Here is a 14,678-nt window from a genome sequence, read left to right on the forward strand (position 1 = left end):
TTGAGCTCAGTGTTTATTACTCTAGCAGTAGCAGTTCATGTTCTCACAGGGAGTGTGTGTGTCGCTCTTTCCCTTCTCTTCACTGCACTCAGCCATATTGTTGTTGATCACATTGGACTGTGTAGCCGCACCAAAAGCGGCAGAGAAGTTGAGGTGGGATCAAAACTTTACGGATTAACCTGCAAGTGCGAGTTGGATTTCATTTACTTATCTCCTTTACGCGTGTACCCGAAGAACCGGTGCCTGCGCGGCTGCTCCCCGGGTTAAACAACGCGGTTACTGCGCTGGGTGAGTTTCTAACTTGCTAGCACAAATGTTTATTCCATTCGGCTCACTCAGGCTTCCTCCGTCTAACTAACCCTTACTTCTGAATTAACCACCACCTACCGTATCAAGCTACAGTACTAAAAACCATAGTATAAAAACCTAACCTTACTACTCCTCTTGAGTGCTAGTTAGTTAGGGAACGCTAACCTTGATTTTTTTTTCTTGATGTTTATAGATTAGCTTGCAGCTAAATGATAACGACAGGTTGTTTCACACTTTAATCTTTGCAGTCGGTCAGCTCATACACACTTAACCTAAAATGGATTGTCTTTTTCTGACAGTTTTCTAAAACAAGACTGAAAAACATATTTAAAAACACTTCTTTTTTTGCCCCCTCCCTGCCTTTTCGCTAGCGGGCTAGTTAGTAGCGGAACTGTCTGATGAAACAAACTGACCCAACATTATCCAGCCTCCCTTCAACTTTTCCTTGTCGCTTTATCCCCCCCATTACACTATATATATGTTTTTTTAATGTGTTGTTTTTGTCTGTCTAAAAGCGTGTCATTTCCTAGTGCTAGCGGAAAACCGAGTTTTACACAGCTGGATAAAAAAAGAAGAAGAAAAGTTTGGGTACAAACATTAGAGGTTTATGTTTAATCTGGGTGTATCACTCGCTGGCCATTTTAGCCCACATGAATTAGCTACGTCAGTTGTTTGGTAAACAAGAAGCTAGCATTTCACGCTACCTAAGCTCGGTTTCTTTCTGCTTTCCTGTACTTTCTCGGGAATATAAATAATTAATACCGCCTGCAGGCTGTCCGTGGAAATGGAAATGGATATCTTGCGAGTTCTTTACAGTGTACTCCGCTATTTTTCGGCTTAGCTTCAGGAACCTGGATTAGTGACAAAAATAACTGAGAGACTGCTTTTTCCTATCCAGGATCTCACAGGGAAGCCTTGACTAACACTTGAAATATTTCATGGCGCATGCATTTTTGTACCTCAGTCACACTAACAATCATAACAAAAACACTCGTATAGATGAAAAAAAAAGCTCTTATAGTATAGTTTTAGCCTATTGAATGTTTATCCAAATGTATTATTAGAGCTCCTGAACTTTCCACTGACAGAATACATTCGGGCCAAGTTGCCATTATTTATAGGCAGCTTGTGTTGTGAGTCACTGAGGTTTGGATTAAAACCCGTTCAAATAAAAGGAACAGATAAAAACAGGCGAATAATTATATGAATTCAATAATATATTTAACTTTGACAACAATGTGTTATTTCCACCACGGAATTAGATTGTGAACATAGTCCATCTGAATGAAATGTTAGTTTCATTATTGAAACATGTACAATTTATAGGCCATGTAGACATTTATAGGCCCAGACAAATAGGCTAATATGTATAAGAATTCAATATTGTAAGAAATAAAGCTGTTAAGAAAAAGATTAGATTATCGCTTGGTGGTCATGAACCATTACCGCTGTGAGGTTGATTATTTTTCTGTAGCAGCCTTTTTCCAGAGTGTTTTATTCCTCTTATTCCACAGAGATTGAGAACAATGTGTTCATTTAGTGCCATTGAGACCAAAGACAGCTGATGGAACAGTCAGCATTTTTGATGAAAATCTCAGGTGAACGCTTGTCTGAAAGCGATGATGCTAAACGTCATGTCTACATGTAAAAGAAGCTAATCTAATAGTGGGGACAAATATCATTGTCACCTCAAGCTCACTTTGAAAAAAATCTTTCTGTTTTTGCAACTTTATTTTTTTATTTTTTTTGCACAAGCTCAGATTACACTGATTGCTGATGTAATCAGAATGTGGCAATTTTCTTCTAATTGCACGGCTTATGTAGGAGGATGCTTATCACGTAACCTGGCATGGAGAACACGTTTTCACACGATCTGTTAAAGTATTCAGCATATAACATGGGAATTAATTTAGTACAGACTAAAATGCTTTGTATGAGAAGAAACAAAGTAAGAACTTCATAAAAGTTCATGGGAAGTAAAAACTGAGCTGGTCAAAAGAAAAAAACTGAATAAATGAATGCAATAGACTGAAAGATAGTGTGATGAAAACAGATTTTTGAGCCATGGTCATGACTGACCATCCTTTTTAATGCATTCTTTAGTCCACACACAATAAAACCACACAGGAGAGTGACCGTGAAAAAATATTATTTAATAAAATTAAACAAGATGTGAACTACAAACATAGCTGTTATTAGAAATTTAGCAATTGTTTCTATTGTGTTTTTTATGTAATTTTATCCTTTGTTCTGCCCTTTTCATCATTTAAGTGCAGACTTTTGTTACTTTTATTTCGTTTATCTTTTCTGTTTTTTTTTTTTTGTTACTTCCTCACCTTTGTTACTTCCAGTTTTGTTTTATGGTAAATTGTAGGAAGTTCTGAGGTATTATTCCAGAGACTAGATGTCAGACCATGGTAAGAGAGCGATGCTGTATATAGATGTGGTTACCCCAGCCAAATGATTAATGAGGCAGAAATATAAAAACGTCTATATAACACCCTATGTATAGAACACCCAGAATTGTTTTGGCCACATGTGGATTTTATGAATTATGTTATAATGTTATATAACGTTATTTTTTTTCACCTGTTAGCATGTTTTTTTGTACATAAAAACTTTATTTCAGTAGAGTGCCAGGACAGGGAAACGACATGAAATGAAACAAAAGAGCAAAACTAGACTTAAACCTGAATGCTCATCTGCATAGGCTAATTCAGAGGCTTATTAACAATTTTCGTACAGACCAAGAAAGGCTTAGCGTTATCATGACACCCTCCTCGCACCACACACAGCAAACACGCCTACAACATTCTGAATTTTGGTCAAATGTCAGGCTCATGCCGAGTGAGAGAAATGCTGTCTTCATGCCAGCTTTTCAACAGATCGCTTGTATGCTGGGGTGAGGGGATAAATAAGTCAGAGAAGATTTCATCTTTATTGCCTGTTTGTTTAATGTAACTTGTTTTACACAGTTTGGAAGTAAGTGCAGTGATGCTTTGCTATTTATTCTGATAGCATTTGGTCCTGTGACAATAGCAGTACTGCTGCTAGCAATGGTTCTGTTTTTATATCCAGCTAAGTTGGGCTTAATCAAGATGAACAAATCAGTTCATCTAACCATTGTTTCAATGTTAGTGACAGTAGTGTTTAACCGATTACAAATGCTGCCTTGCTCTAAACTACAGCTAAAAAAAAAAACTATATCTTGACCTTGATCTTGAATTTTTTTTTTTGTATTTTATCCAATTTCTAACAACTAAAACATCGTATCTAAAGATGGATCCAGCTGTCTTGATATTATCAATAGTAGTAATGAAAGTTTTTCCAAAAACATAAAAAAGCTATTTATTTATTTAAGCTTTTTGAAACATAAAATGTGGAATGTCAGAAACCTAAACCTTCAGTTACTGTGAGAATACTAATATAAGCAGAAGTTATATCCTAAATTTACTTGCTTTAATGTGAATGCAGAAAATGACACTTTGCTAGCAGTCAGCTCTATAATTTGGCACCCTTGTTGATGACTGATCAAAATAGGGTATAATATAATGTCTTTGGGGTAAAGTATATGTGTGTGTGGGTGGGTGTGTGTGGGTGGGTGTGTGTGGGTGGGTGGGTGTGTGTGCAGTGCAGTCGCTTCTTTAAATACGTGTTTTCAGCACAGCTGTCAGTGTCCTTACTGCTCATCTTTGCTGTGAACAAATGCTTAAGTAGGTTTACAGCTAAAATGCAGTTTAGTTTAGAGATTATCATGAATTATCATGCAAGTCCTGAACAATAAATAATATGTAAACTAGCAACCTTTGAATACTGAATTCAGATCAGTGCACTCATGAACATGATGCACCCTGTGGCAACATGCCAGTCAAACAGGTAAGAAAAAAAACAAGTCTTCCGTTATTCAGTTATGTCACTCAGTGTAAACAGGTGAGGTTTTATCAGTAAGTATTATTTTAGGAAATATTTTAACTTGTATCGGAAGATACCACAGGTGCAAAATGCAATCTGTAGTGTAAGTAACCATGAAGCTATGTATAAATAATAATAATAATAATATTTAATAATATAATATTGATTATCATGACAGTTTCTCAAGCCTGCAAATGTTTCAGCGTATTGTAAACATAATGCAATGTTTCACAATGTAAAAGTACTGGAACATAGCTTCTTAAAATGTTGTTTTATTTTATTTAAATTCCTACAAAACGCTCGAGTTCAAAGTGAAACTTGGATCGCATTTCTCCCTACTCTCTTTGTTCATCCAGTCGATGTGAAAATACACATTATAAGAGAAGTATATTTTAGTTGTTTCTCGTGTGAATTTTTCTGTAAGCCAAGCCGAACTAAATTTTTCTGGAATTTCAGAAAGGCTCATTTTCTTCGTACTCGTGTATTCCCTGTAAAGTACAAACCATGTTCCAGACAGATCTTAATTGCATTTAGTGATGCTCACAGAGCTCTGTAAAAGGTTAAGCACACCAAGGGCTGGAACACAAGGTGACTACTATACAGTGTAAGAAAAGGCAGAAAGACAGAAATGGAAGTTATTTTGACTTCCTTCAGTGCCAATAAAATACATTAAGCTGTGTAACTAACAGCATAAGAAAAGGTCAAAATCTAGTTGTTTTAGATTGTGGTGAAACATAGGGACAGTCAACAATCTACCCAGGTGAACTTGCACATCACACATGTCCCACAGGGGAACAACTATTTTAATTGTTTTAACATGCCCTGCTGCTAGTTTAAAAAAAAAAACCAAAACGTTGTGGTAATTGGAACTGATTTATAAATCAGATTATATCCTGTGATGAAAATAATGCTGGTCATTACTTTTGCTAAATTCTCCATCAGCTGAGGCATTTGTTTAAGGCTTATGGCTAGCTGGAGACAGAATGACATTTCCTCCATTTTATACCTTTCCATTTCTTTTGTTATTATTGAATGATTAGTTTTATTTGTCTTAATTTATAGATTTGTGTTAACTTGCTGTTTTTTTGACAGCAAGTAATGTTAAATGACTCGGCTACACAAAATCTTCTTGATGGTATTCTTGTCTCTTATCTGGTGACGTAGCATGAGGATGTGTGACTCCCAAGCACTTCTTTAAGTTACTCTGGATAAGGGCATCTGCTAAATGCTGTAATAAAAAAATAAAAAAAAAATAAGAAGAATTTAAACACAGTAGTATATTATATTAAGTAGTACATGCAACGTACAGGATTTGAAGTTCAGTGTTTACATTATTTAATCTTCTTTATACAGGAGCATGAGTAGGATACAAACAATTTTCCTGAAATTCCTGAAAGGTTTTAAGAAAAGTCTGAATTTCTTTTGGAAACACTCCTAAAACAGATTTTTTTAAAATAACTGTTTTATTCGACTTGATAAAATAACATATAAAATGATCAGTGTTCCCTTAAAATAGATAAATTCAGCTGTATGTTAATGCAGTATCACTCTTTTCCTTCATGCTATTCATCTGATTTTCAGTGTGTTCAAGTGCTTTGCCCTATCTATAGATTATTAGATTATAAGTAGATTATTGAGAAATTTTTTATACGGAGGGGCCCAAAAAAAATCTTCAACATGAAAAAATTACTACATTTATTTAGGTAGCTATAAGTCATGTTTGAATTATGCAATCACATTAGATGATCCAAGTGGTCAGCATTAGCATCCAGACGCTAGAGTGTCCACATAGAATGCTCTGCATGATGCTTCAATTTTTTCTTGTAAGTATAGGTGGTTTTCTGTGCTACACTACATCCTTTAGTGTTCCCCACAAAAAGAACCTGCACCTCTGCATCCTATGCAACGTCCTAGCAGAATGTTGTTGAGAGAGGCTCTCACGTGTCTGTGGTAGTGAGGTGGTGCGCCATCTTGCTGAAAGTAAATTTGCCCATCTGCATAAACCAGACGAATGGCCGGTAAAATGGATGTGCGTAGTATGCCGAGGTACACTGGAACTGTTGAAGTGTGTATACATTTTTTTGGGCTCCTCTGCTAATAACCTTACCAGCGTTATAGTTTGGCTTTAGAGTAGAGACTTGTCAGTTGTTAGCTTTTTTTTTTTTTTTTTTTTACCTGTCACTGATTAATACATTTTCTCATTATTTCTTGCCCCTACAACATAATTTCATCTCATGAATTGATTTGCTTGTTGAGCTACGACAGCACTGTGGAAGAGAGAGAAGAGAAGTGAAATATGCCAGAAATAGAGACGGCCCAAGTGACTTTCAGGTGACGAGCGACGTCATGCAGTTGCTGACGTCATGTGGACTCTGCAGTCGGAGATCGTGTTCTCTGTTTTCTCTGTTGTGTCACACAGACTCGCTTTGTTATATCGCACTGTTTGTGGATTGTGTGTAATTTGTTGTCTCACGTAAGTGAAACCTTTCATTCGCTGACCAGAAATGAGTGTACTGTAGTTTAAGGTCTTTTTGAAACAGCTGCTTTTAATGTTAAGTAATAAGGGGTGTAATGATGTAATAGTACAATTTGACACAATACAGTGGATTTGATGCACTTTATTTCAGTAGAGTGCTGTGACGGGAAATAAAATGAAATGAAGCATGAAACTAGACTTAAACCTGAATGCCCATCTGCAGAGGATGATTCACACAGGCTTATCAGTGATTTATTTTATTTTTGAGGGGGAAAAAAAAGCGTTGCCTGAATACGTGCCTTAGGTTTCGTTTTTTGGTTAACATTCAACATTGTAAAAGTGAATAATTATAAATAATTGAAATTTAATAATAGTGTTTGTGTGATCCTTTCAGACGTAACGGCATACACAACGAAAGCTGTGCATATTAGAATGTAACAGAGTTAAACATGGCTAAACTTTTCACTGACGTGAATCACAAGGTGGTGTGTTCAGAAGCGCAGAGCTTTTCTTATTCTACTGTCAGAGTCCTGCAGCTCTCTGTGGCCCTAGATGTGTCTTTGAATATCATTTACTGCACTGATGTCTTTAGCCAGGGCAGAATCAGCGAGACGTTTGCAGAGAGTTTGTTGCACATGTGCAGGTTTGTGCGCGGCTTCGTCTGCTCGTCTAGTTTTAGAGACATGTTCGTGGCACTAGTACTGACGTATTGTACTTGTTTTTGGCAACATATAATGTTCTGGTCCACGGCACTTGCAAATAAGCTGTAGTGCTTTCTTAAAACCAAAATTTAATGAATTGGGGGAATCTTCCATTTCCTGCTTGCTGATTTCTCTGGCGTTTGTGTTTTTCTGCGAGTAATATGCAAGCGTATTGCTTTGTGAAAAGAGAATGCTTAGGTCAAACTTTTTTCCCCTTGTTGCCCTTCATGAAATAAATAGGAAGATGCTTTTTTCCAAGAAGGAAGAATGGGCTTGATTTTAGTTTGTATGTTTATAATAAATCTAATATAAGCAGTATTTTGTAACTTTTCATGCAGCCTGCTGTATGTATTGTTCAGTTTGCAGTCATATTGAATAGTTTCATATCAAACAATACAATATACTGCATCATTACACCCTTATAGTTTGCATATGTAGCTTGGCCTTTGGTGGACTGGTCATGCATTAAACTATTTTTTCATGCTCATAAATTAATATATACTCTGTAAGCCAGCAGTTATCATTATTTATGAAATCTATCTATAGTGAGGTTACAGTAAGTCATTAAATGTAAAACTTTAGCTTTCTCTTTTAAGCCTTCTGCCCTTTGAGCAAATGGTTATTACTTTGGGCCACTATGTGAAACTGTAATTAAATAAAATTGAATTGTTTTATTAAAGTAAGCTTTATATCCTCCAGCATATATTGTAAGTTTCATAACTGTTACCTCACTACCTGTTTTGATATGTGAAATGCCAAAGTAGACCTTATCTGTATGTTGGTTTATTTCAACAGGATGTTTGTGAGTGTGTGTGTGTGGGACACACACAGTGCGACTATATTTGCAAAAGCTGACTTAATCTAAATTTATGATTGTGAAGTTCAGTCTTAGCATTGCTATGTTTAGAAATGATATGTATGTTTGATATTTTGGTTAAAATGCTTGCAATGCTGTTACAGACCGTGCTGAAGGCATCATTCTTCAGTGTCATAGGAGACATTTTTAAACCAGGAGAATCGAGGACCCCCAGGGGCTGGGAGCATAGACAAGTGATCCATGTTTTTTTTTAATGTAGTTACAGTGAAGGACAATTACCACCCGTTATTATCAAGGTTATTATATATAGGCTATAATTGAGTTATTCTGGTTATTTACCTGTTTGCTTAAATGGGTTTAATGCAAACATTAATAAACAAGTAGGCTTATAAGTCTTAATATGTTCTGTCAGGAATAGTTTTTTTGTCATTAATAACTGTACACCTCTTTATTATATTATTGCACACCTTTTAAAGAATGTACATGAAGTAGACTAAATCTGTGGAATTTATTTCTTTGTTAAAGGGGTCCCTGACCTCAAAAGATTTGAGAACTCTTAAAAACGTTCATTCATTCATTCATTCATTCATTGTTTTCTAATTGATCATTATTTTGACCAATTTTGACATCAGCCGATCATGTGCCAGCAGTGAAGCACATAAAACCACGCAGATACAAACAAGCTGCTTCAGGTAGCATTCACATCAGCCATCAGAAAGAGGAACAATCACTCTTGTGGCATGATTGTTGGTACTGGATGGTCTGCTTTGAGTATTTCTGTATCTGTTATTCTCCTGGGAATTTCACTCACATCAGTCTCTAGAGTTTACTCCGACTGGAGCAATAAAGAAAAGCATGCAGCAGTTCTGAGGATAGAAAAGAGAGAGATCATCAGCGAATGGCCAGAGTGGTGAGAGCTAGCAGAAAGGCTTCAAAAACTCACATAACCACTCTGTACAATTGTGGTAAGCAGAAAAACAGTGGTTCCACTTCTGACAGCCAAGAATAGAAAGCTGAGACTGCAGTGGCACAGGCTTACCAAACCTGGATGGGTAAAGACTGTTAAAACATTGCCTGGACAGAATTTGGCACCAACAGCATGACTCCACTGATGCAAACTTGCCTTGTGTCAACAGTCCAGGCTGGTGGAGGTGGTGTAATGGTGTGGGGGATGATTTCTTGGAACACTTTTTGTGCCTGTTTGGGCATGAATCTCAACCCCACTGGGAACTTCAGTTAGAAAAGCGTGATGTTTTTCTCAGCCACGCTGTAATAAAACATGTTGTAGCTGGTGCATGGTTACACAAAATGCAGTCAGTCAATTTTTTGGATATTGATTTTTGCTCTGTCCATATTCTAGTGAATACCTTTTGCAAGACTGTTCTCTCAGCTCATGGTTTTACGTTTTTTCCTGTTGTGTTCCATCATGTTTATACCCTGCTTAATTAGTTACTAAAGATGTGTTGTAATGTTATATGTTGTGCAATTGCTTCAGGTGTGGCAACAACCGAATTGAGTATTCAAATGTATTGGTTGTGACTCTTCATAGTGCTGTCATGCTTTTTTCATTGTTGTTGATCTTTTGGCTGCTCCCTGGCTTGGGACCGGCATTGCATCCAGTGGCTAGGGTTTGGGCACTGGCTGGGAATCGAACCCGGGCCTTCCGAATGGTAGGCAGGAAACCTACCACTGAGCCACCAATGCCCATTTATCATGCTTTTATCATTATTATTTTTTTTAATTTATTACTTTCTATATCTGTAAATATCTGTTGATCATTTCATTTGATTTAAGAATTTCCAGAGCTAGTGTGTTTTTGTAATTCTATTCAGCTCCTTATGCATCTGAGATTTGTGGATTTTATCACCTGGCTCAAATGTACTTAGAGCTGGTACAGGGGGAAAGAAAAAATCAATAACTCTGCTTGGTACACAGACATACACCCACAAAAGTGAGTCCACCGCTCACATTTTTATAAATATTTTATTATATCTTTTCATGTGACAACACTGAAGAAATGACACTCTGCTACAATGTAAAGTAGTGAGTGTACAGCCTGTATAACAGTGTCGATTTGCTTTCCCCTCAAAATAACTGAACACACAGCCATTAAGTCTAAACCATTGGGAACAAAAGTGAGTGTTGTCACATGAAAAGATTTAATAAAATATTTACAAAAATGTGAGGGGTGTACTCACTTTTGTGAGATACTGTACCTGGTCGATTTACTCTTAAATCTGGCTTGCTTGTACTTGAGTAAATGACCTGTAATTGACACAGTAGGAAGGTTTTCTGGGTAAACAAAGGACCAGTGTGCTTTTTAGTTGTTGTTTCAAGAACGTGAGCAGTGGTGTGCACTTGATGTGGAAATATTTCTGTGATATAAGGATAATAAATGCTGCCTACTTGGACACAAGGTTTTTGGGACAGGAAGACATCCGGTCATGACAATCAAATGTATAAAATGCTGCATTGTTAGACCTCTTCATCTGGATTGTGCTTGTATTCTTCTTTCCTCACATATCCCATAATCCTATGCATCCGCTGCTAAGCTGTTAGAGAATGGCTTTGAAAAACAAGTTAGTTTCTGTATGAGTTATGTCATCGTTTTCACTTCACTTCACTTCACTTCATTTCAACAAACTCAAAACAATATCTGCTCTATGTATTCCCCCAGTAGAACCTTATTCCATTTCATTCAACGCACATTTGAGACCAGTAACCATGGTATTTTGGCAGTGTGGTTATATATTCTGCCTTCCATGCTCATTTCCAAAACATTTCCTTACAGGCGCTTTTATAGTCATCAATGCACTGCCTTCTAAGCCACTGTTTTTTGACTTCCTTCTCACAATACAATGATGAAATGATCCAAGTGAAATCTTAGAGACGGTGTGTACTTCATGTCAGATTAGCCCTACATGATCAAGATCCTCTAACGATAGACCTGTAATTAAAGTAAATAACTGTGTGCTCTGCTTCTGTTATCAGTCAGCACAGTTTGTTCTCCAGCAGATAATGTATGAACTGAAACATTCTTCGAAGTGAGCTTGAAGTCTTAAAGATATATAAATCTCTCTTCTGTTGATGTTGAATCTACCTTTCAACATCGCCACCACCATGTGTGTACCTTTCCTTCTGAGATTTGTGTGATCTTATGCCATCCTCCTATTGGTGGCTCTTAAATGTTCAAACATAGTGATAATTTTCTTTTTTTTTTAAAGGAATTCCTACTACTGGTTGTTGTCATAGTAACATTTGTCAGTGGGAGGCACAAGCATCATTTCAGATCAGTTTTCTTGCAGCTAAAATGAAACAATCTGGAGGCGTTTGTATCAAAAATTCACCAGTGTATATATGCATCATATCATATGAGATAAATGATAAGCAGTGTGAGCTCGACTGTCTTCACTCCCATTGGTAGTCACTGCCCCCCCGGTCACTCCATATTTGCATAAAGTTAAACTTTTCTCAATTCTGTCGAATTCCTTGAAACACCCACACCCGGTCGGCAAATGTTATCACTCGCGTCGTCGGAAATCACCAGCTCTCATTGAAGATTTTTACTCGTTTTGTTACTGCGAGTTTGTTGAACTGTTTGTTTGAATGTAGCTTGAGAGGTCAATCAAATGTTTTGATCAACAAAAAATGTGTTAATGTCGGCTGTGTATGTTTGCAGTGGCACTCACTTGGCCTCCACACCATATTAACCGTGGGGTCTAAAAACACTGATTTCAATTCATGACTAAATTCTTTTACAATTAGAGATTTTTGTCAGTGACAGCATAGCAGGACTGAAAATCAGTCTAAATTTTTAACTTATTTTTTAATTTTTATATTCCTATCAAGCCTTATTGCTAAAAGCGCTATACAAAGAAAGAGTGAATTGAATTAAAGCCAGGTTTATGAGACAGCCTCGGCATCAAGTCAGCTGCCTTCTGTCCTCCTTCTGCTTTGAAACTCTCACCTGGTGACTGAAAGAAATTATACTTTGAGATCTTTAGACACACACTTCTAGCGGGTAAAGTAAAAACATACTGTATACAATCCATTTTGAAATATTTGCAATAAGTATTTCAAAAAAAGGAGTAATGGCGGTTAGATTGGAAAATGCTGTTCAGAGTAATCCATCAGAGTTGATTGTGGAGAGAACCTTACTCACTGACAGCTCATGGAAAAGAATGAATGAGAGGAAATTTACAGGCTGTTGGACTCGGGCAGAGTTTCAGTCTCCTCATCTACCCGTGGAATTCAACACTCTCTGTCCATTTTACACCAGTCTCCTGTCCTTAAAAAAAGCCTAATCATATCTAGGGTCTAATAGCGATGTAGTGGTGATCATGATGCAGTACAAGAGTAGAATTAATTTCCATTCGCTTCTGATTACCAATATTTGATACTTCTGAATATTGTCTGATATACTGTTTTTTTTTTTTGTTTGTTTCTTAATGTATTGGCCGCCTTGAATTTTTCTGTATGAAAACAGTTAAAGCGTGAGTTAACAATGCATACAGATGCATGGAGACAAGGAAAACATAGCTATCATCAATTAAGCAAGTCAGGTAACATGATCTTCCAGTGCTCTCATCACAGTTCCTCACCTTGAGCTGTGACTCCTCATACACAGCGTGTGAGCAGGTGCCAGCTTGTGGTTTCCATATAAACATGCAGGCGTGTAAACACTGTAAGCAGCTGTGTCTCAATCTGTTCACTAGGTTCAGTAGTCAGGGTACTGATCAAGGACTCGGGTTAGTTTAAGGGCTGTCTCATTCATTAACTAACAGGACACAGGAACATCAATTCCATAAAAAAAAATCCCAGAACTGTAGAAACTAAGCAGCATCGATGCTCACTATGTTCCCTTGCTGGAAATGAATCATATCTTCTGAAGCCTCTCAGCTCAAGAAAATGGCTGACGAACTCTCAGCCATCTTCGTTTATAAAAGTAAGTAGCTAGTTTATTGTTGTTCTCGATACATTCATCTTGTTTAGTGAAGGAAGAAAATTTGTCCACTTTTAGAGCTGAATTGCGCTGGTGCAGAGTAGTGAAAAAGAATAATATAAAATACCATGCAGCCTGTTAATTTAATTTCCTGAAACCTATTCTGATGAATTATTGTTTCTATAGCTGGAATTTATGTATGTATCACTGATACTGTGATATTATTTATTTATTTATAATACACATTTATTTAGAGTCTCTCTCTGTAAGTATCAGTTCCTCTATGTTTTCTGACACAGGAAGTCTTCATAACGCAGGGATTGCTGCTATAACATAACTGATAACAAAAACTAATATGTTATACAAGCTGGTGTGAAAAAGAGGAACGCATGATATCAGGAATCTTCAGAAGTGTTCACATTGTCATCAGAAGAGAAACTTAAAGATTCACATATATTTTTAAACAACAAAAAATGAAAATCATGAATCTATGGTCAGTGGAAGAAGCGTTTTTTTTTTTTGTTAATGGGAGCTGGAGTCTGCTTAATGCTCCCTAGTGCTTATAACTTGATCTAAGCAGCTGCATGTTTAGTGATTGATTAGTATTTTGAAACTTGATGCAGGACAGTGTAATTTTGACTGATTCTGTCTGGTCATGTTGCTTTAGCTAATGGTTAGTAGAGAAAGAGCACAGTCCCTGATGGACCAGCCGTCTGCTGTGAGTTTAATGATGCATCAGCATTCCACAGAGAGAGAGGACGCTCCGCTCTGCACCTGCTGCTGCTGCTCGCTTCCCCGACTCCCTGAACACTGCTCTCACACACAGCATTCAGAGAAACGCACACAATGGAGTGGATTTACTGTGCCGTTGTTTACTCGATGTCTTTCAGATATTTTTTTTTTTTTTGTTTAATGCAAAACTGGTTCAGCAAGATGGCCCACTGGGAGAGGCAAAGGGGTTATTCAGTGTATGCAGGGATTTGTTCACACATGGAGTCATCCTCGCTACTTCCTGAGCTTTTATTCCACCTTGGTCATGTGCCAAGTTGCTGAAAGCTGTGCGAGGCAGGGAAACAGGCCAAGGGGGAAAAGCCTGCGAAAGGAACTTGTGATGACTTGCACAAAATGCAGGAAATATTAGCTGCACAATATCTGATTGGTTCTTTTTTAGTTCCTGCTTATGTATAAGGGAAAAGGCCTTTCACGTAACTGAGACTGATTATTGTAATGACTCAGTTTAAGGCTAAAGGCGGCCAGCAGTGTGTGCAAATCATATTTGTAGTGATAAAGGCACATTTCCTTTTTTGTCAACATTCAGGAATAGAATTACATCATTATTTAACACAATGAGTTTGTTAGTTTCCATCTTGGCAATATGCAACTTTAGGTTCTTCACCTTGAAAGTCACAATCATTTACTCTTCTTCAGTGAAGTCTTTCGTTTTAAGGTTTAACAGGTGAATACTTGTGAATATCTGTGTTGATTTGATCTAAAGGAAATACTTAAAGATAAACAGCACAA

The 14,678-nt window shown here is 37.1% G+C and overlaps 1 protein-coding gene across 2 annotated transcripts in view; it reads left to right on the forward strand.

Moving 5' to 3' along the window:
* The window catches only part of plekhf2 (pleckstrin homology domain containing, family F (with FYVE domain) member 2), a 27,559-nt gene continuing 12,881 nt past the window's right edge, over positions 1-14,678 (forward strand). Inside the window, exon 1 of one of the 2 annotated variants that reach the window (XM_058392600.1) lies at positions 1-288. The gene's annotated coding sequence lies outside the window, so the exon portion shown is untranslated. Of the gene's footprint in view, positions 289-12,964; positions 13,161-14,678 lie in introns of those variants that run through there. The other variant, XM_058392609.1, reaches the window with a different exon arrangement.

The sequence above is a fragment of the Hemibagrus wyckioides genome, linkage group LG01, assembly GCF_019097595.1.
Source record: "Hemibagrus wyckioides isolate EC202008001 linkage group LG01, SWU_Hwy_1.0, whole genome shotgun sequence".
Lineage (NCBI taxonomy): Eukaryota > Metazoa > Chordata > Actinopteri > Siluriformes > Bagridae > Hemibagrus > Hemibagrus wyckioides.